This window comes from Somniosus microcephalus, chromosome 8 (assembly GCF_052327205.1).
Source record: "Somniosus microcephalus isolate GS21.2 chromosome 8, FLI_Smic_1.0, whole genome shotgun sequence".
NCBI classification, from domain to species: domain Eukaryota; kingdom Metazoa; phylum Chordata; class Chondrichthyes; order Squaliformes; family Somniosidae; genus Somniosus; species Somniosus microcephalus.
The window spans coordinates 143,698,348-143,721,247 of record NC_140994.1 but is presented as its reverse complement, the minus strand read 5'-3'; the positions used below and the strand labels follow the sequence as shown (position 1 = coordinate 143,721,247).

General features: G+C 45.6%; 1 long non-coding RNA gene across 2 annotated transcripts in view; it reads left to right on the top strand.

The window, feature by feature from the left end:
• The first annotated feature begins 205 nt into the window (after window positions 1–205).
• Window positions 206–22,900, top strand: part of LOC147113845 (uncharacterized) — a 37,684-nt gene continuing 14,989 nt past the window's right edge. The window contains exons 1-2 of one of the 2 annotated variants that reach the window (XR_015079289.1): window positions 206–296; window positions 10,609–10,775. This is a non-coding gene — a long non-coding RNA (uncharacterized LOC147113845). Of the gene's footprint in view, window positions 297–331; window positions 1,189–10,608; window positions 10,776–22,900 lie in introns of those variants that run through there. The other variant, XR_015079290.1, reaches the window with a different exon arrangement.

Sequence of the window (22,900 nt, the reverse complement as noted above, 5' to 3'; positions counted from 1 at the left end):
ACTTAATTTTTTTCAAAAAGTTAAATTTTTGTTTAAAATACTAAATTTATTGTAATTTCAACTCATTTTTAAAATGTGATGCTTTTAAAAAAAAAATTATTTAATGTTTTACAGTATTTTTGGGGTGATCTCCATTCATATATTTGACAGGTCTATCCCTTCTATTGGCTCCCCATGGCCCACGTGATCCCAGGGACGCTTGAAAACCGGATGCGCCTCTGGGATACGTGGGCCCTGTGCATTTCGAGTTTGGAGAGGCCCAGGAACGGAAGTGTACGCCCCTCGGGAGCCCTCAGGTAAGTTCGTAGATTTTTTCCAGATCAGAGGCCTCCACACGCAGGAAGGCTCCGATCAGAAAATATGGGCCCAAATCCTTATGATCTAGAGTTTGGGAGAGGAAAGTAACTTGGGTAAGAACAGGAGCCTGAAAATCATTGCTGCTAAAAATTCAGGAATAAAAATACTATTCTATAATGAGATACATCCCCTCCTCTCTTCCTTCAGGCAATAAGCCTCAGTTACGTCTCAGCACTGAAATCCTCCAGTAGAGATAGAAGATATCCTATTGCACAGAGCAGCATGTGTAGAATGCACCTCCGTTAAAAAGGGGGAAGTGCAGAATGAAATAGGTCTTCTCACGAGATCATCCACTTTTGCTAGATCATGCAAGCTCAGCGGGGAAGGAAGTATACAGCGTAAGCCACCTGAGAGAAGCTCTACTTTTCTCCTGGGTTGCTAGCAGATTCATTTCCCATTCTGGGTGAATCCCAGACAATCCGGGAGGGTTGACAGTCTTACTGCGAGGTTTTATGAAGTTATAAAACAAAAACAGAAAATGTGGAATATTCAGGTGGTCAGTCAGCATCTGTTGCGAGAGGAAGGTAGGGTTAATATTTTGTCATCAACCTGAAACATTGGCCCAGTAATTCCGGTCCCAACGCGCGAGTACGGACGGGGTACTCACGCATGGGCCCGTTGGAAGTGCCGGATTTCAGCATGCACAGCGCATGCGCGGAAAACCGGCATTTCCTCTCCTCTGAACCAAGGGGTTAAGAGGCGGTTCCCGTGCGATGTTTCAGGCAACGCGTACGCGTTGAACTTCGTTTTTTTTTGACAGGTTTGTCCGTGCGTGAAGGCCTCCACTTTTTACGAATGTAAAAAGCAGACGTAAGGACTTAGTTTTAAAAGGTAAGTGGTCTAATAATTAAAGTTAGACATTTTTTTCCACAGGTTTATTATTTTTAAAGAATTTACAGTAAGGTAAGTGTATTTTTGGACCCGATTTCTTGAAAAAAAATTTTGGCAGAAATTTGAATAATTGTTTAAAATAGTTTTTTAAAGTTATTAATAGTTAATTTAATTAGTGGGATGTTTTTTTTTAACTTTTATTTAAAGCTTAAGTACTGTTTTGGGCGCCCGGAGTTTTCATGAGTTTGACAGGTCTTATGTCTAACTCATGAATGGACTTTTGTAAACTCCCATTGGTTCCCCAGTGCTCACGTGATCCCAGCCGGCTCATCGCACTAAGTACGCCGCTGGATCACGCACGCACAGCGCGCTGGGAGCTGAGCCGGGCCACAGACCGGAAATCCACGCAGGGCCAGTCTTCAAATGTCAGTGCGATATGTAAGTGTAGGTCAGGGGCTTGCACCCACGGGAAGCCCCGGACCCGAATTTCTGGGCCAATAATCTTACCCTTCTTATTGATGCACTATCAACAACACCAAAGACTACGAGTTGAACTTATACGAAGTAGGCTTTTATTGACTAAGAACTGGAGCATGCCTCTGCTAGTGGATCCATCCTAAGAGCTCCCGGGGGAAGGGTGGTGAGTCACCTTTATACCCGGGCTTAGGGGTGGAGCCAGGGGCGGAGACATGCCCAGACCTGTACAGAGTTAACAGTGGTTTACCACACAGACATGTACAGAGTTAGCAGTGGTTTACCACATTCACCCCTCGTTTAAAAAGAGAGTCCGGCGGGGTGAAGTGTTTCAAAAGTTCGTATACGAAAGTCTCTCTGGGGGTCTTGTCTGCCGTAATGATCTTCGTGGTGCCGGTTGCGGTGGTTCTTTGCCCGTGGCCGCTTCTCACGTGGGACGGAGCACTGGCGTGTCGTCCTCTCGGGGTAGGGATGGCACCGGCATGTCGTCAGTTCGTGGTAGACACCCCGGTGGTGCGTCGTGGGTAGTGCTGGTGGGTGGAGGTAGTGGATGGTGATTCGGGTGGTACCTGAGGGTGCGAGGTCTCGAATTGAGACTGTGTCCTCCCGCCCGTCAGGATACGCCACGTAGGCGTACTGTGGGTTGGCGTGGAGGTGGTGAACCTTTTCGACCAGGGGGTCCGTCTTATGGCTCCTCACGTGTTTCCTGAGCAGGACGGGTCCCGGAGACGTCAGCCATGGCGGTAGTGATGTCCCCAAGGTGGATTTCCTGGGGAAGACGAACATCTTCTCGTGAGGGGTGGCGTTTGTGGCAGTACAGAGCAGTGATCGTATGGAGTGGAGCGCATCGGGGAGGACATCTTGCCAGCGGGAGATTGGGAGGCCCTTGGATTTTAGGGCGAGCATGGCGGTCTTCCACACCGTTGCGTTCTCCCTCTCTACCTGTCCGTTACCCCGGGGGTTGTAGCTGGTAGTCCTGCTCGTGGCTATGCCCTTCTCGAGCAGGTACTGGCGCAGCTCGTCGCTCATGAACGACGAGCCCCTGTCGCTGTGGATGTAATTGGGGAAGCCAAATATGGCGAACAGGTCGTTGAGGCACCTGATGGCTGTGGCACTGATCATGTCCGGGCAGGGGATGGCGAAGGGGAAACGGGAGTACTCATCAATAATATTGAGGAAGTACGTGTTGCGGTCAGAGGAGGGAAGGGGCCCCTTGAAATCGATGCGGAGACGTTCGAAGGGGCAGGTGGCTTTAATCAGGTGTGCCCTGTCTGGCCTATAAAAATGCGGTTTGCATTCGGCGCAGACCTGGCAGTTCCTGGTCATGGTCCTGACCTCCTCGATGGAGTAAGGCAGGTTGCGAGCTTTAATAAAATGGAAGAACCTGGTGACCCCCGGGTGGCAGAGATCATTGTGGAGGGTCCGTAGCCTATCGACTTGTGCGTTGGCACATGTCCCACGGGATAGGGCGTCTGGGGGCTCATTAAGTTTCCCAGGCCGGTATAAGATATCGTAGTTGTAGGTGGATAACTCGATCCTCCACCGCAATATCTTATCATTTTTGATTTTCCCCCTTTGTCTGTTGTTAAACATAAATGCTTCTGACCGTTGGTCAGTGAGCAGGGTGAAACGTTTACCGGCCAGGTAATGCCTCCAGTGCCGTACAGCCTCCACTATCGCCTGGGCCTCCTTCTCGACTGAGGAGTGTCGAATTTCTGGGCCCTGGAGGGTCCGTGAAAAGAAGGCCACAGGTCTCCCCGCCTGGTTAAGGGTTGCAGCTAGGGCAAAGTCGGATGCATCGCTCTCCACTTGGAAAGGGATGGACTCATCCACTGCGTGCATTGTGGCCTTCGCAATGTCCTCTTTTATGAGGGTGAAGGCCGCACGGGCCTCTGCTGTCAGGGGGAAGGAGGTTGACTTGATGAGGGGCCGGGCTTTGTCCGCATAGTTGGGCACCCACTGGGCGTAGTAAGAGAAGAACCCTAGGCATCTCTTCAGGGCTTTTAGGCAGTGGGGGAGGGGTAGTTCCAGGAGGGGGCGCATTCGGTCGGGGTCGGGGCCGATGACTCCATTTTCCATCACGCAGCCAAGAATAGCGAGGCGCGTAACATACATTTTTCTCTGTTGTATGTCAGATTCAGCCGTTGGGCCGTACGGAGGAATTTTTCTAGGTTGGCGTCGTGGTCATGCCCGCAGATGGTGACGTTGTCTAGATAGGGGAAGGTGGCCTGCAGCGCGTTCTGGTCAACCATCCGGTCCATCTCCCTTTGGAAGACCGAGACCCCGTTGGTGACGCCGAAGGGGACTCGGAGGAAGTGGTAGAGGCGACCGTCAGCCTCGAAGGCCGTGTACTGGCAGCCCTCAGGCCTGATGGGGAGCTGGTGGTATGCCGACTTCAGATCAATCGTCGAGAATACCCGGTATTGTGCTATCTGGTTGACCATGTCAGATATGCGGGGAAGTGGGTATGCGTCTAATTGCGTGTATCGATTGATCGTCTGGCTGTAATCAATAACCAGGCGCTGTTTTTCGCCGGTCTTCACTACCACCACTTGGGCTCGCCATGGGCTGGTGCTGCCCTCGATAATCCCTTCCCTCAGGAGTCTTTCTACTTCTGATTTAATAAAGCTCCTATCCCCGGCACTGTACCGCCTGCTTTTAGTAGCAATTGGCTTGCAGTCTTTGGCGAGGTTAGCGAACAACGGGGGGGGGGGTTTGACCTTCAGGGTGGACAGGCTGCATACTTTGCGCGGCACCGTGTTTAAATTCTGCCGGCTGCAGACTGTAAGTGGGGGCAGGGGCCCGCCATATGCCATTGTGGTGCTCTCCAGATGGCACTGGAAGTCTAATCCTAGCAGTACGGGAGCGCAGAGCTGTGGCAGGACGAGGAATTTAAAATCTCTGTACTCCACGCCGTTCACTGTCAGAGTCGCTACACAGTAGCCGCCGACGTCCGCCGTATGGGACTTTGAGGCCATAAAGACCTGGTGGCATGTGGGCATAACCGATAGGGAGTAGCGTCGCACCGTGTCGGGGTGGATGAAGCTCTCCGTGCTTCCGCAGTCGAAAAGGCAATTTGTGGCATGGCCATTTACCTTTACGTTCATCATGGACCTGGCTAGTTGATGGGGCCTAGATTGGTCCAGGGTGATGGAGGCCATCGTCAAGGTCGGTGGATCGCTGTAGTATTCGCCCGCGCCGGGGGCCTGGTCCCGAAATGGTGTCCAAGGTGGCGGCTCCCCCGCGGCTGGTGGTGCCCAAAATGGCGGCCCACACGGCTCACACGTGGTTGGTGGAGTCCAAAATGGCAGCCTGCACGGTTCACACGCGGCGCTGCTGGAATTGGGGGTCAATTTCGCCCTGCACACTCTCGCATAGTGGCCTTTCTTGCCGCATTTGGAGCAGGTCGCGTCCTTTGCTGGGCATTGCTGTCTGGGGTGCTTGGCCTGGCCGCAGAAGTAGCATTTCTGGCCTCTGGTCATTGCAGCTGTAGTTGGGCTGCTGGCGGCTTGTGGCCTTACCGGGTCCCAAGATGGCTGCTCCCGTGACATCCACGTGGCCATCCGGTCAGGGGGGTAGGCGTCCATGTTCTGGAGGGCCACGTCTAACGAGTTAGCGTGGGCCACCGTCTTCTGCAGGTCGAGCCCCCTCTGTTCCAGCAGCCTCTGCCGTGTATAGTTGGACCTGATGCCGGCTACGTAGGCGTCTCGGATCAGGTCTTCCGTGCATTCCTTGGCCGTCACTGCTTTGCAATTACAGGCCTGGCCGAGGACTCTCAGTGCCAGTAAATATTCAGCGCCCGATTCCCCGGGGCGCTGTTTTCGTGTAGCCAGGAGGTGTCTGGCGTAGACCTCGTTAACAGGCCTCACGTATTGTTCCTTTAGCGTCGCGATGGCGGCCGCGTAAGTTGTGGCGTCTCGGATGATCGAGTAGACTCGGTGGCTCACCCGTGAGTTCAAGACAGGCCGCTTCGCGTCATCTGTAGTGACGGTAGTGCTGGAGGCCTCCAGGAAGGCTTCGAAACAGCTCAGCCAGTGTTCAAAGTTATTGGCTGCATCTGCTGCTTGAGGATCCAGGTCTAAACGTTCCGGCTTCAAGATTTTCTCCATGTCGAAAATTTAGTCAATAAAATTGATGCACGATCAACAACACCAAAGACTACGAGTTGAACTTATACGAAGTAGGCTTTTATTGACTAAGAACTGGAGCATGCCTCTGCTAGTGGATCCATCCTAAGAGCTCCCGGGGGAAGGGTGGTGAGTCACCTTTATACCCGGGCTTAGGGGTGGAGCCAGGGGCGGAGACATGCCCGGACCTGTACAGAGTTAACAGTGGTTTAACCACACAGACATGTACAGAGTTAGCAGTGGTTTACCACACTTTCCAAAGATGCTGTTTGACCTGCTGAGTGTTCCACATTTTGTTTTTATTTCAGATTTGTCACAGTATTGTAATGATGTTTGGATTCCTGACCATTTTGGTGTTAGCAATCCAATATATAGCATAACGCATTGCGCTCTCAGACCACAATAGAAAATGTGAAGTTTTGCATCGCTGTTGACCAAATGTTATCTCCATTAGTAATTTTTTAAAATATATTTGTTCGAGGGATGTGGGCATCGCTGGCAAGGCCAGCATTTATTGCCCATCCCTAATTGCCCTCGAAGGTGGTGGTGAGCTGCCTTCTTGAACCGCTGCAGTTGATGTGGTGAAGGTACTCCTGCAGTGCTGTTAGGGGGAGAGTTCCAGGATTTTGACCCAGTCATGATGAAGGAACGGTGATATATTTCCAAGTCAGGATGGTGTGTGACTTTGAGGTGATGGTGTTCCCATGCATCTGCTGCCCTTGTCCTTCTAGGTGGTAGAGGATGCGCATTTAGGAGGTGCTGCCAAAGAAGCCTTGGTGAGTTGCTGCAGTGCATCTTGTAGATGGTACACACTGCAGCCACGGTGCAATGGTGGTGGAGGGAGTGAATGTTTAAGGTGGTGGATGGGGTGCCAATCAAGTAGGTTGCTTTGTCCTGGATGGCTTCGAGTGTTGTTGGAGCTGCACTCATCCAGGCAAGTGGAGAGTAGTTCAACACACTCCTTACTTGTGCCTTGTAGATGGTGGAAAGGCTTTGGGGAGTCAGGAGGTGAGACACTCACCGCAGAATACCTAGTCTCTTACCTGCTCTTGTAGCCACAGCATTTATGTGGCTGGTCCAGTTAAATTTCTGGCCAATGGTGACCTCCAGGATGTTTATGGTGGGGTATTCGGTGATGGTAATGCCATTGAATGTCAAGGGGCGGTGGTTAGATGCTCGCTTGTTGGAGATATTCATTGCCTGCCGCGAATGTTACTTGCCACTCATCAGCCCAAGCCTAAATGTCATCTAGGTCTTACTGCATGTGGACATGGATTGCTTCATTATCTGAGAAGTTGCGAATGGAACTGAACACTGTGCAATCAGCGCACTTCTGACCTTATGATGGAGGGAAGGTCATTAATGAGCAGCTGAAGATGGTTGGGCCTAGGATACTGCCCTGAGGAACTCCTGCAGCAATGTCCTGGGGCTGAGATGATTGGCTTCCAACAACCACAACCATCTTCCTTTGTGCTAGTTATGACTCCAGCCAGTGGAGAGTTTCCCCCTGATTCCCATTGACTTCAGTTTTACTAGGGCTCCTTGATGTCAAGGGCAGTCACTCTCACCTCAACTCTGGAATTCAGCTCTTTTGTCCATGTTTGGACCAAGGCTGTAATGAGGTCTGGAGCCAAGTGGTCCTGGTGAAACCCAAACTGAGCATCGGTGAGCAGGTTATTGTGAGCAAGTGCTGCTTGATAGCACTGTCGACGACACCTTCCATCCCTTTGCTAATGATTGAGATTAGACTGATGAGGTGTTAATTGGCCAGATTGGATTTGTCCTGCTTTTTGTGGACAGGACATACCTGGGCAGTTTTGCACATCGTCAGGCAGATGCCAGTGTTGTAGTTGTACTGGAACAGCTTGGCTAGAGGCGCAGCTAGTTCTGGAGCACAAGCCTTCAGCACTACAGCCGAGATGTTGTCAGGTCCCATAGCCTTTGCTGTATTTAGTGTGCTCAGCCATTTCTTGATATCACGTGGAGTGAATTGAATTGGCTGAAGACTGACTTCTGTGATGGTGGGGTCCTCAGGAGGAGGCCGCGATGGATCAGCCACTAGGCCCTTCTGGCTGAAGATAGTTGCAAATGCTTCAGCTTTGTCTTTTGCACTCACGTGCTGGGCTCTGCCATCATTGACGATGGGGATATTCATAGAGCCTCCTCCTCCTGTTAGTTGCTTAATTGCCCACCATCATTCACGACTGGATGTGGCAGGACTGCAGAGCTTTGATCTGATCCGTTGGTTGTGGGATCGCTTAGCTCTGGCTATATCATGCTGCTTCCGCTGTAGTCCTGTGTTGCTCTTCCGCAGTCCTCATTGAACCAGGGTTGGCCCCCTGGCTTGATGGTAATGGTAGCGTAGATATGCCAAGCCTTGCGGTTATAGATTGTGGTGGAATACAATTCTGCTGCTGCTGATGCCCAGTATTGAGCTGCTGGATCTGTTCTGAATCTATCCCATTTAGCACGGTGGAGGGTGTCCTCAGTGTGAAGACAGGACTACTTCTCCACAAGGACTGAGCGGTGATCACTCCTACCAATACTGTCATGGACAGATGCATCTGCGACGGGTAGATTAGGGAGGACGAGGTAAAGTAGGTTTTTCCCTCATCTTGGTTCTCTCACCACCTGCTGCAGGCCCAGTATGGAAGCTATGTCCTTCAGGACTCGACCAGCTCGGTCAATAGTGGTGCTACTGAGCCACTCTTGGTGATGGACATTGAAGTCCCCCACCCAGAGTACATTCGGTGCCCCTGTTATCCTCAGTGCTTCTTCCACGTGATGTTCAACATGGAGGAGTACTGATTCATCAGCTGAGGGAGGACAGTAGGTGGTAATCAGGAAGTTTCCTTGCCCATGCTTGACCTGAAGCCATGAGACTTCATGGGGTCCGGAGTCAATGTTGAGTACTTCTAGGGCCAATCGCTCCCGACTGTATACCACTGTGCCGCCACCTGCTGGTGGGACAGGACGTACCCAGGGATGGTGATGGAGGAGTCTGGGACATGGCTGAAAGGTTTGATTTTGTGAGTATGACTTATGTCAGGCTGTTGCTTAACTAGCTCTCCCACTTTTGGTATAAGTCCCCAGACGTTAGTGAGGAGGATTTTGCAGGGTCGGCTGGGCTGGGTGTGCCGCTGTTATGTCCGTAGCCAGTGTCTCGGTTGATATCGTGTGGTTCATCCGTTTTTATTCTTCTGGTTTTTCATAGTGGTTTGTTACAACCGAGTGGCTTGCTAGGCCATTTCAAGAGGACAGTTAAAAGTCAACCACATTGCTGTGGGTCGGGAGTTACATATAGGGCAGATCAGGTAAAAATGGCAGATTTCCTTCCCTAAAGGGCATTGATGAACCAGTTGGGTTTTTACGACAATCCGATAGTTTCATGGTCAGCATTACTGATACTAGCTTTTTATTCCAGATTTATTTAATTAACTGAATTTAAATTCCCCAGCTGCTCTGGTGACATTTGAACTCAGGTCTGCGGATCATTCCTCCAGGCCTCTGAGTTACTAGTCCAGTAACCACTATGCCACCGTAAATGCATGGGCCCGATTTTGTCTCCTAACCACTTACATATGAACATTGGGCTCATTGAAGCTCATCACTCATATGTTAGTAGTTAATTATATTTTGAATAACCCAGGCCTCAGTGACTACAGAGAACAAGTTTCCTAAAATGCACTTTTCCTGAAAGAAAGACTTGCATTTATACAGCGCCTTTCACGACTACTGGACGTCTCGAAGCGCTTAACAGCCAATGAAGTACTTTGAGTGCAGTCACTGTTGTAATTAACAGTGATTACACAAGAAGCTATTATAATATTTTCTCCTCTCTACTGCCATCTAAAAATCACCAATTGTATCATTTTAAAAAAAAATCATTAGTCTTTCCGTAAGGAGAACTGGCTACAGTATAATATTCTCTCATTTAGACCACATAGGGATGAATGCTCCTAAATATTGAAAGTAAAACACAGTTCAGCTTGAATAACCAAAATGACCTCACAAAACCCGTCACCTAATGCCAGAACCCTATTGGGCACTCCCACAGCAAAGGACAGCAAGCAGGCTTCAGTTACAAATGTTCTTTGGCTTGGTAATTGCATCTGAACTATGTGGAATAAACAAGATTCCAATAACTGGAAAAGCTGTTAGAGTCATTAAGGCTGGGCCCTTATCATGATTGACAACTTATTTGTTACGCAAAACCTGTATGTGCCTAATGCTGGAGTTTGGCACACAACAGAAAACTCCCATCTCCTGCTCCTAGGATCAATACATAACAGAGGAGATTTTTTTCACACTAATCAGAGTAAGGGCATCTTACACAACATTCTGCAGCATGCTCTTAGTAACTAAACCTTTAATCTTGGACCCTGATGCTTATCATTATTTTACTCCTTTTCTCTATTTTAGCCAGGCATATTTTTCCTATCGAGGGTCATGGGTGATGTAACTGTTGATCAGCGCCCATTTAATATGATCAACTATATATTATCATAAGTCCTATTGGCTATACTTCATGCTACATGAATAACAATTTTAATATACATAGTGGTTAAAGACTTTGTTTTATTTGATACCAGTATTCAACTGAGAGACCTTGTTCATAATTATTGCCTGATATTCACTGGGATCTTTAGACTATTGGTCTAATCCTTAAAACATTTGTAGTTTGGTAAACCTCTAAATGCTGAAATTTGGAAGAATGTTTTCACTGAAACGTTACCCAATTGAAGTTGCAGGAGTCTGTCATGGGGCTCTTGCAGGTACTACTGATGACAATCTATATGACTCATGCATTACCTTGCAGGACCATAAAGCTGAACTCTTCTGGATGGCCACTGGGAGATAAATCTCAAATAAAATAGCTTTGCTTGATCCACGGCCTTCAACCCTGGCATGAGCCTTTGGAATCAAGTTCCCAAAACAAATCTGGAAAAGGTACACATAACTTCAGGTCAAGGAGGAATTTATTTGGTATGTACTGTAGAATGAGATAAGTCATTACATGAGGCAACCTTTAATCACATTTTAAAGTCCAGCATTCACTTGTCTTAACATTACAATTTACAATGCCAGCCTTAGCTCAGTGGTAGCACTCTTACCTGCCTGTTAAAACTCCACTCCAGGACTAAGGCACATAACCTAGGTTCAGTTCAGTACTGAAGGAGTACTGCATTGTTGGAGGTGCCAACTTTTGGATGGCACTGTCTGCCCACTCAGGCAGGTGCAATCGATCCCATGGCACTATTCAAAGAATAGCAGGTGAGTTTACCTGGTGTCCTGGCCAACATCGATCCCTCAACCAAAACAACTTAAATTGGATTTATTTCATTGCTATTTGTAGGATCTTGTGGAAAATTGGGGAAGTGCACAAGGCCAGAATTGGAGAGTTGTAGGGCTGGAGGAGGCTACAGAGATAGGGAGGGGCAAGGCCATGGAGGGATTTAAAAACAATGAGAATTTTTAAATCAAGGCGTTATAAAATCAAGAAAACTCCCAGTTTCTTTTCCAATTGTAGTTAAATATTTGTAGTCTGGTCAGATTTATTCCACAACTCCAGCTGTCTATTTCATTAAGCAACAAACTAAAACTAAGATCATCAACCCAGTGTACTGTTTAACCACTGTGCTGTACTTTGTATTCAATTGGATTACATTCACTGTGACAAAGGTAATAAGTTTTGGTTGCATCCAGATTAGTTATGCATATAAGCTGTAGAATGCACCTGGCCTTTTCAATCTTTACACCATCTGACCTGCAGCCTATAAATGTCCACTAAAATTGTTTTCTACTGGGAAGTCATATTAGATGAGAACTTGATTAAGAGCACACTACTCAGTTCAACCATGACCCTGTAACAACCCTGAAAGATTACACTTCAAAAGTCTCTCTTCACCCAACAGGTTCTCTCTCCACTCACCATAATATGGTCTACCTTTCTCTTGTCCCTTCAATGGATAGGGTCTCTCGTTCTCTTTTACATTAAAAATAGAATCAATTCAACAAGTGGGATTCCTGAAGAATGGGTTGGACATACTTGGAGTAATAAAGTGCAACGTGTTACTTATGGAAATTAGAGGCGAGACAGTTATTGGGGAAAAAACGTTTATGGATAAGTTTGCTTTTTTTGTGATAAATTTTATGTTTGGAGTTTTATAGTGGGATTAGTGGGAAATTGTCGTTGCCGCTGTATCTCAGACAATATTTTGCTGGAATGTGATGGGGAGAAAATTTAAACTGGAGAGAAAGGGTTGGGTAATATAGCTGGTGAATAACAAAAGTAAGAAATAACCAATTAGAAAGGAGACAAACTCAGAGACTTAACAAATGAGAGAAAAAATACCTAACCAATGAGGAAGGAGTGAGAGATTTGATTTGACAGTCACACCATAAACACAAGATATATTATAAAGTAAAATCAGTTTTGTCCTTTAGCTCTTTTTTACTGTAAGAACTTAAGACTATCTAGCTCACATCTGATTTTAATACATGCTAACATGCTGAACCAGAGTTAGAAAGACCTAGAAAATACTAATATGAATATTGTAAAATTTGCATGATTCATAAAGTTTGATTTGTACATGTTCTACTTTTTCACATCCCACTCAGGACAGAACTGCCTTTCTAAAGATTAGCTTCAGTATCATCAGAACCACACTGATTCTAACTGCTATTTTGGAACACTGCATGTAGATTCTTAACAAGATTATAAAGTTAAGCCATGTTACCATTAAAAAATGCAGTGAACCTCGATATAACATTATTTAATGCTGTATCTGAACAGTGAAAAATAAAATTGCGTTCATCAAACCAAGCTTTTGACAACATTGTTAAGGTTCAGCAATACTTGTGCATATTAGGTAAAAGCGTTTTTGCAAGTCGTGTTAACATGGGTTAAGTTGTTTTGTCACTAAATGCCAATCTTATTTTTATTTGACCAGATCTTTGAGAGATCTCCAGCAGTTTCTGTTAAGCTCAGATATCGAAGATTTGACATGGTGCCAGAAGTACATGAGTCAAATTTTTAATGTGCAACATTTACACACATTACTAAGAGATTGAATGTAAACTACCGATATTAGTTTTACCCCAATTCAACCTTTTATTTGCTTTACTTTGCGCCGGAACGTTGGTTATAACTCAATTTTCTGGCCTCGGCGACATCATGAATGGGGAGTGCTGCCTTCAGTCAATGGAAAGAACACACCCAAAAAGCCAGAGAGTCATAGAGTTATACAGCACAGAAAGAGGCCCTTCGGCCCATCGTGCCCATGCCGGCCATCAAGCCCTGTCTATTCTAATCCCATTTTCCAGCACTTGGTCCATAGCCTTGTATGCTATAGCGTTTCAAGTGCTCATCTAAATGCTTCTCGAATGTTGTGAGGGTTCCTGCCTCTACCACCCTTTCAGGCAGTGAGTTCCAGATTCCAACCACTCTCTGGGTGAAAAAGTTTTTCCTCAAATCCCCTCTAAACCTCCTGCCCTTGACCTTGAAACTATGCCCCCTGGTTATTGACCCCTCTAAGGGGAAAAGTTCCTTTCTATCTACGCCCCTCATAATTTTGTACACCTCAATCAGGTCCCCCCTCAGCCTTCTCTGCTCTAAGGAAAACAACCCCAGCCTGTCCAATCTCTCGTCATAGCGGAAGCGCTCCAGCCCAGGTAACATCCTGGTGAATCTCCTCTGCACCCTCTCCAATGCAATCACATCCCTCCTATAGTGTGGCGACCAGAGCTGCACACAGTATTCCAACTGTGGCCTAACTAGCGTTTTGTACAGCTCCATCATAACCACCCTGCTCTTATATTCTATGCCTCGGCTAATGAAGGCAAGTATCCATATGCCTTTTTAACCACCTTATCTACCTGTCCTGCTGCCTTCAGGGATCTATGTACATGCACACCAAGGTCCCTCTGATCTTCTGTCCTTCCTAGGGTCCTACCATTCATTGTGTATTCCCTTGCCTTGTTAGTCCTCCCAAAATGCATCCCTCACACTTTTCAGGGTTAAATTCCATTTGCCACTGTTCTTCCCATCTAACCATCCCGTCTATATCGTCATGTAGCCTGAGGCTTCCCTCCTCGCTATTTACCACTCCACCAATTTTCATGTCATCTGTGAACTTACTGATCATACCTCCTACATTCATATCTAAATCATTAATGTAAACTATAAACAGCAAAGGACCCAGCACCGATCCCTGCGGGACACCACTGAACACAGACTTCTAGTCACAAAAACAACCTTTGACCATCACCCTCTGCCTCCTGCCACTATGTCAATTTTGGATCCAATGTGCCAAATTGCCCTGGATCCCATGGGCTCTTACCTTCTTGACCAGTCTCCCATGTGGGACTTTGTCAAAAGCCTTACTGAAGTCCATGTAGACTACATCAACTGCACTACCCTCATCCACACACCGAGTCACCCCCTCAAAAATTTCAATCAAATTGGTCAGACATGATCTCCCCCTGACAAAGCCATGCTGACTATCCCTGATTAATCCCTGCCTCTCCAAGTGGAGACTAATTCTGTCTCTTAGAATTTTTCCCAATAATTTCCCTTTTTTTTCCTAATCCATCTTGTATATCCCTTGACATCCAGGGTTCCCTGGGTTTGTTGGTCCCACCCTTGACCTTTACGGGAACATGTTGGCGTTGTACTCTCTATTTCCTTTATGAAAGACTCCCACTGCTCTGATGGATTTTCCTACAAGTAGCTGATCCCAATCCACTTTGGCCAGATCCTGCCTTATCATATTAAAATTGGCCTTCCCCCAATTTAGAACCTTTACTTCTGGTCCATTTTTGTCCTTTTCCATGACTACCTTAAATCTCACCGAATTATGGTCACTGTCACCAAAATGCTCTCCTACTGACACTTTTACCACTTGCCTGACTACATTCCCTAGAATTAGGTCCTGTACCGCCCCCTCTCTTGTAGGACTTTCTACATGCTGGCTCAAAAAGCTCTCCTGGATGCACTTTAAGAATTCTGCACCCTCTAAGCCTTTCACGCTCTGACTATCCCAGTTAATATTGGGGAAGTTGAAATCCCCTATTATTTCTACACTTCTGAGATTTGCCTACATATCTGTTCCTCTATCTCCCCTGACTGTTTGGGGTCCTATAGTACACTCCCAGCAAAGTGCTTGCCTCCTTTTTGTTTTCAAGTTCTACCCATATGGCCTCATTAGAGGAACCTGCTAAGATATCATCCCTCCTTACAGCAGTAATTGACTCCTTGATTAATATTGCAGAACCCCCTCCTCTGTTACACCCCCCTCTGTCTCACCTGAAGATTCTATACCCCGGAATACTGAGCTGCCAGTCCCGTCCCTCCCCTCCCTCAACCATGTCTCTGTGATAGCAACAATATCATACTCCCATGTGTTCATCAACACCTTCAATTCATCTGCCTTACTCGCAAGACTCCTTGCATTAAAATAAATGCCATCCAGCCTCGCCATACTCCCTTGTGCCGTTACATAGTTGCTCTGCCTTCCAGGCTGACTTGTTTTTTCCTCTATATTTGGCTGTGCATCACCCCCTACTATAGCTCCACTCCGTATCCCATCCCCCTGCCAAGTTAGTTTAAACCCCCCCCAACAGTACAGGAAACTTTGTGCTATCCGGCACCGAGCTGCTGCCATCCCCTCAAAACTGCCGTACACTCCAGAGCTAATGTTGAAACATATGGAGATTTTCATCTCCGTATGAATCAACAAACCCTGTTGCTTAGCAACAGCCTCTAAACAGTCGGCAAGCGTTTCTGTAGCGTCTCTAGCTGAAGCTGTTGCTTAGCTACAGACGTTGCAGAGCTTGACTGTTCAAAAAAAGCAAAGAAAAGAAACGAAAAGAATAAAAAACGGCTCCCGATTTTTGCCGGTGGCTCGAGCTTGCCGGACGGTTCGCCTCCGGATAACACAAAGTTTCCTGTACTAGCAAACCTCTCCGCAAGGCTGTTGGTCCCGTTCCGGTTCAGGTGCAACCTGTCCGACTTGTACAAGTGCCACCTTCCCCAGAAGCAGACCCAGTGATCCAGGTCATCATCTGCTTTTCTCTTTACTGACCTGCTGTATATTTTCATAAATTGCAGTTTTAATTTCAGGTTTCCAACATTTGAAAAAAAACTCCCATTTACATAGTGCCCTTTACATCCTCAAGATGTCCCAAAACCCCAATGAAAAACTGTTGAAGTATCGTCACTGATGTAGTGTAGGCAGTTTCTTTTATTTCTTTAGACATTTGCTTTTATATTTAAATAATAAGGGGCAATCCATTTCTACTTCCTGGTTTAAAAGGGGAATGTTCAGGAGCTCAGCGTGCTAACCAGTTTCATTGAAATGGTTGCAATAAGAGTTTTGCATTATTAATGACAAAACTGGATGTTGCTATCTCTCCCAGGTCTTTGAGAAAAGGCATTGGGTTTATCAATATGAGGGATTTTATTGCTAAGGAGTGGAAAATACTTTGACCATCCAGTGTCAGCGTCAAGTACTCTTCAGTCAGATATGATGCTAAATAGATGCAGAATAAAGCGTCCTATGTATAACCTCTCACCCAACCTCCAAACAGCATCAACGTTTATTATCCATATATAACTGATTGTTTCCTAACTGGATAACCATTTTAGCTTTATTAATTGATAGGAATGTTGGAGAGAACTCATTCAAGGGGCATACTAGAGATTGTGGGAAGAAATGGCCATGTGGTTCCAGCCCAAAAGTTTCTAACAAGAAAATCCATTCTTGTGATCTTTTTGGCTACACTTTCTATAACGTGTGACATACAAGAATTAAGAAAATAAAGAGCAAATTTATAAAATATAAACTAGTTAAAGAGGAGGTGCATTCTCCTGTGTTACCCTACAATTTCCACTTTCCCCTGTCCCACCAAGCTAAACCTCCCCCTGTAGGCTCTCCCTGGCCGAGCCCAAACCCACATCTCTCTCTAGTTTCTCGCCCATCTCCTCTCATGCCCTCTCCGAGCTCATCTCATCCATGAGATCCACCTCCTCCTCCCTTGTCCTCATTCCCACTAAACGGCTGACCACACAACTTCCCTTCCTGGCCCCATGCTTATGTTGTAAATGGTTCCCTCTTCTCTGGTACTATCCCCCCTCCCTTTCAAAACTGCCATGATCACCCTCTCCTCAAAATACCCACTCCTGACCCCGTCCTTGCAAACTACCTCCACTCCCATCACCAATCTCCCTTTCCGCTCCAAAGTACTTGAAGGTGTTGTTGCCTCCCAAATCTGTGCCCATCTTTCCTGCTACTCCATGTTTTAATCTCCCTAATCAGGCTTCTGCCCCTGCCACAGCACTGAAATGGCCATAACCAAAGTCACAAATTATATGTTCTGTGACGCTGACCATGGTCTATTTTTCTTCCTTGTCTGCCTCGACTTCTCTGCACTTTTGACCACACATCCTCCTCCAATGTCCACTCAGTGGGACTGCCCTCACTTGGTTCCACTCATTATCTAGCAATGGCTTTCTACCCTCCACCATGCAGTTACCTCTGGAATCTTACAAGGATCTATCCAAGGCTCTTCCTCATTTAAGTGCTTCCCTTTGGCAACATGATCTGCAAACATGTGGTCTGCTTCCACAGGTATGCTGACAACACCGAGCTCTATCTCTCCACTATATCTCTCAACCCCTCCACTAACACTGTTGTCAGACTGCTTGTCCAACTTCCAGTCTTGGATGAGCCGCAATTTCCTGCAGCTAAACACTGGCAAGACTGAAGCCATCCTCTTTGGGCCTCCACCACAAACTCTGTAGTACCCTTGCCACCGATTTCATCCCCTCTCCAGCCACCATCTCAGGCTGAACTAGACAGTTTGCAATCTCAGTGTACTAATCAAAATTGAGATGAGTTTTCACCTCATATCCTTTCCATCACAAAGAAAGCCTACTTCCACCTTCGCAACATCGCTCACTTTGCTCTGCCTCAGACGAGCTGCTGCTGAAACCCTCATCTATGCTCTTGTCACCTTCAGACTCGACATCCAATGCTCTCTTGGCCAGTCTCCCATTCTCTACCCTCTGTAAACTTCAGCCCGTATCCTGTCCCGCACCAAGTCCCACTTACCCATCACCCTTATCATTGTTGACCTACATTGGCTCCTGGTTCCCCCCAAAGCCTCAAATTTAAAACCCTTCATAGCCTCACATTTCCCTATCTCTGTGACCTCCAGCCTTACAACCATCCTCCCCTAAACTCTTTGTTCCTTTGACTCTGTCCTCTTGTGCAACCCCCTCTCTCTTTGCCGACTATGCTTTCAGTCACCGAGGCCCCATGCTCTGAAAGTCCCTCCTTACACCCCTCCACCTCCCTCCCTCCTTTAAGACCATCCTTAAAACCCACCTCTTCGACCAAGCTTCCTAATATCTCCTTTGGCTTGGTGTTCTTTTTGTGAAGCACCTTGCAACATTTTTTCGATGTTAAAGGCAGTATATAAATGCAAGTTGTTATAACTCCCTTTCCTCGCCTCATTTTCATAATTTAATTAAAACAGCTGAACAAATAGGAACCAAGACATCTACATTTTGGAATTATTCTATGTATTTACAGACTATTCTAGAAGTCTGTGTAGTGAGCACATTCCTGATATGTTATTTTTGTAAATAGCATCCTTCCCTCACTAAGAAAAATCAATTATTGTAAATCTTTAAAAAAATGTTTTACCATGTTTCACCATATGAGGGCACCAAACACAAACGTTTTAGAGGGATATTACAGCAAACCTCTTATAAAACAAATCTTCCTCCAGTTCTGACGAAAGGTCATCGACCTGAAACGTTAACTCGGTTTCTCTCTTCACAGATGCTGCCTGACCTGCTGAGTATCTCCAGCATTTTTTGTTTTTATTTCAAATCTTCCTCCTGCCTTGGTCCCAATGGAATCTGTACTTTAGTCCATTTTGCTGAAAAGCTCAAACCTTAAGATAAATCTCTGATAATTACCTTGTTCTGTGTGAACTTATATGTAACTTGCAAAAAACTACTACTCAAATAAGTAGTCATAAATATGCAAGACATTTTTCTGGTTTGTTCAGAAATGAATGTTTAAGATTACATTTTCCTTTATATCATCATAATATACAGCAATTGACCTACCAATTACTTTTAAAGCTGTATTAATCAGTTTCTGATGCACAGCATCACTATTAAATGTCAGCTTTCTTGTTGGAAATTGTCAGTCCACATGGTTAATTTTTCACTGATACTGCACTAATTTTGAAATGCACAACAGGATATAGAATCGTTTGATCTGATAAATTAGGTTATTTTTTTAAACAAACTTTTATTCATATCAAAGCATCTTATTGAAGTAAAGGTTGGTGAAATATTAAAGGCTACAAAGTATTAAATGTGGGCAATTAAAGAATTAACTTGCATTTTTATAGCTCCTTTCATGTCCTCAGGATGTCCAAAAGCGCTTCACAGCCAATGAAATACCTTTAAGTGTAGTCATGGTTGTAATGTAGGGAAATGTGGCAGCTAATTTGAGCACCGCAACGTCCCACAAACAGCAATGAGATAAAAGACGAGATCATTTTTTTTTTTTTAGTGATGTTGGTTGAGGGATAAATATTAGCCAGGAGCCTGGGAGAACTTCCTTGCTCTTCTTTGAACAGTGCCGTGGGATCTATTTATGTCCACCTGAGGGGAATTACAAAAGACGGCACCTCAACTGGCGTAAACTTTGGCTCAATGGTAGCACATTTGCCTCAAGTCAGATGGTTATGGGGTCAAGCCCCACTCAAGACTTCAGCACATAAACTAGGCTGACACTTTAGTGCAGTACTGAGGGAGTGCTGCACCGTTGGAGCATTGTCTTTTGTATGAGGCCGACTGCCCTCTCTAGTGAACATAAAAAAATCCCATGGATGCATTTGGATTGGGGGTTTGTTGGGAAAGTGTGGCCTTCAACAGCTCCCTTCTGATCCCCTCCCCCAATCACATACGCTCACCCCACCTCCTCACTCCATGGTGTCCCCTACCCCTTTACCTCACCAGTACCATCTACCCTTCCTATAAACCTCTCACCACCCCACCTCGTCCTTGAACTACCCGCAGAACCCCACTTTTCCTCCCTCACTCTACTGTCACTCACTTCATCCTTAACCCTCTAGCGACTGTCTGCTACTCATCCCCTCCCCCTCATCCCCCTCCAAGAGCAGGTGGAAAGAGGCCAGAAGCTTCCTTATCTTCAACCAGTTTTCCTCATTCCTATCCGCTTCCCTCATGGATTTGTTTGCTTTCCAAAATTCAACTTGTGCTTATTTTAAAACAAGAAATCAAATTAGAATGAGGAAAGAGATCTGTCTGCTTCTCTCTATGTCTCTCTCTCTCATAGGTGTTAACAGTTGTGACCTCTATTTCACAGTACAAGCCATTAGCAGCTATCTTGGACAAATCAAATTGGCCATGGTAGCCTGAAGGAGTTGTTCATAAGAGTGCATTCGGGATGTTTTCCTAGAACAGTATGTAATGGAACCAACCAGGGAGCAGGCTATCTTGGATCTGGTACTATGTAATGAGACAGAATTAATAAATGATCTCATAGTAAAGGATCCTCTAGGAAAGAGTGATCATAGCATGGTTGAATTTCAAATTCAGTTGGAGGGTGAGAAAGTTGTATCCCAAACCAGTGTCCTGATCTTAAACAAAGGCAATTATAATGGCATGAGGGCAGAACTGGCTAAAGTGGACTGGAAAAACAAATTAAAGGGTAAGAAAGTTGAAATGCAGTGGCAGACATTTAAGGAGCTATTTCATAACTCTCAACAAAAATATATTCCAGTGACAAAGAAAGATTTTAAGAGAAGGGAGCACCATCCGTGGCTAACTAAGGAAGTAAAGGATGGTATCAAATTGAAAACGAAGGCATACAATGTTGCCAAGGTTGGTGGGAGACCAGAGGATTGGGAAATTTTAAAAAAACAGCAAAGGATGACTAAAACAAAAGAGAGAGATGAATTGAGAGTGTAAGCTGGCAAGAAACATTAAAACAGATAGTAAGAGCTTCTACAGGTATATAAAAAGGAAGAGGGTAGCTAAAGTAAACATTGGTCCCTTAGAGGATGAGACTGGGGAATTAATAATGGGGAACAGGGAAATGGCAGAGACTCTGAACAAATATTGTGCATCCATCTTCACTGTAGAAGACACTAACAACATCCCAATAATGGATAATCAAGGGGCCACAGGGAGTGGGGAACTAAAGACAATCACTATCATTAAGGAAATAGTACTCGGTAAAATAATGAAACTAAAAGACGACAAATCACCTGGACCAGATGCCCTGCATCCCAGGGTCTTGAAAGAAGTGGCTGCAGAGATAGTGGATGCATTGGTTGCAATATACCAAAGTTCCCTGGACCCTGGAGAGATCCCAGCGGATTGGAAAACAGTTAATGTAACACCCCTATTTAAGAAAGGAGGGAGACAGAAAGCAGGAAACTATAGACCAGTTAGCCTAACATCTGTTGTTGGGAAAATGCTGGAGTCCTTCATTAAGGAAGCAGTAGCAGGGCATTTAGAAAAACATACTGCAGTCAAACAGTCAGCATGGTTTTAGGAAAGGGAAATCATGTTTAACAAATTTGCTGGAGTTCTTTGAGGATGTAACAAGCAGGGTGGACAAGGGTGAGCCAGTGGATGTGGTGTATTTGGATTTCCAGAAGGCATTTGATAAGGGGCCACATAAAAGGTTACTGCATAAGATAAGAGCTCACGGAGTTGGGGGTAATATATTAGCATGGATAGAAAATTAGCTAACTAACAGAAAGTCGGGATAAATAGGTCATTTTCTGGTTGGCAAACGGTAACTAGTGGTATGCCACAAGGATCGGTGCTGGGGCCCCAACTATTTACAACCTACATTAATGACTTGGATGAAGGGATTGAGTGTAATGTAGCCAAGTTTGCGGATGATACAAAGATGGGTGGGAAAGCAAGTTGTACAGAGGACTCAAAGAATCTGCAAAGGGATATAGACAGGCTAGGTGAGTGGGCAAATATTTGGCAGATGGAGTATAATGTGGGAAAGTGCGAGGTTATCCACTTTGGCAGGAAAAATAAAAAAGCAAACTATTATTTAAATGGAGATTACAAAATGCTCCAGTTCAGAGGGACCTGGGGGTCCTTGTGCATGAAACACAAAGTTAGCATGCAGGTACAGCAAGTAATCAAAAAGGCAAATGGAATGTTGGCCTTTATTTCAAGGGGGTTGGAATATAAAAGCAGGGAAGTCCTGCTACAACTGTACAAGGTATTGGTGAGGCCACACCTTGAGTACTGCGTACAGTTTTGGTCTCCTTATTTAAGGCAGGATATACTTGCATTGGAGGCAGTTCAGAGACGATTCACTAGGTTAATTCCAGAGGTGAGGGGTTTGACTTATAATAAAGGTTGAGCAGGCTGGGCCTATACTCATTGGAATTTAGAAGAATGAGAGGTGATCTTATCGAAACATATGATACTGAGGGGGTTTAACAAGGTAGATGCAGAGAGGATGTTTCCCCTCATGGGGAAATCTAGAATTCGGGGGCACAGTCTCAGAATAAAGGGTCGCCCTTTTAGAACTGAGATGAGGAGGAACTTCTTCTCTCAGAGCTTTCTAAATTTGTGGAATTCTCTGCCCCAGAGAGCTGTGGAGGCTGGGTCATTAAATACATTTAAAGTGGAGATAGACAAATTTTTGCAAGATAAGGGAGTGAAGGGTTATGTGGAGTGGGCTGGGAAGTGGCTTTGAGCCCTAGATCAGCCATGATCTTATTGAATGGCGGAGAAGGCTCGAGGGGCCAAGTGGCCTATTCCTGCTCCTATTTCTTATGTTCTTATCTAACTGTTAACAACACAGGGAAGCTAAATAGCTGGCTTAAGAATACAACTGCTGTCTTTTTTTGAAAACTGAACTATTAGCACCCTCACCCCTCTCTACCTCAACTTGATACATTTTCTTCAATTTATAGAACAGAAAAGGTAAACAGGTGTGTAAGTAGTACAATGTCATTTCTCTCGCACAGCTTCTCTGTTTAAAACACTCAATATAAACTTTATCTCAATAAGGTTTTTTCAT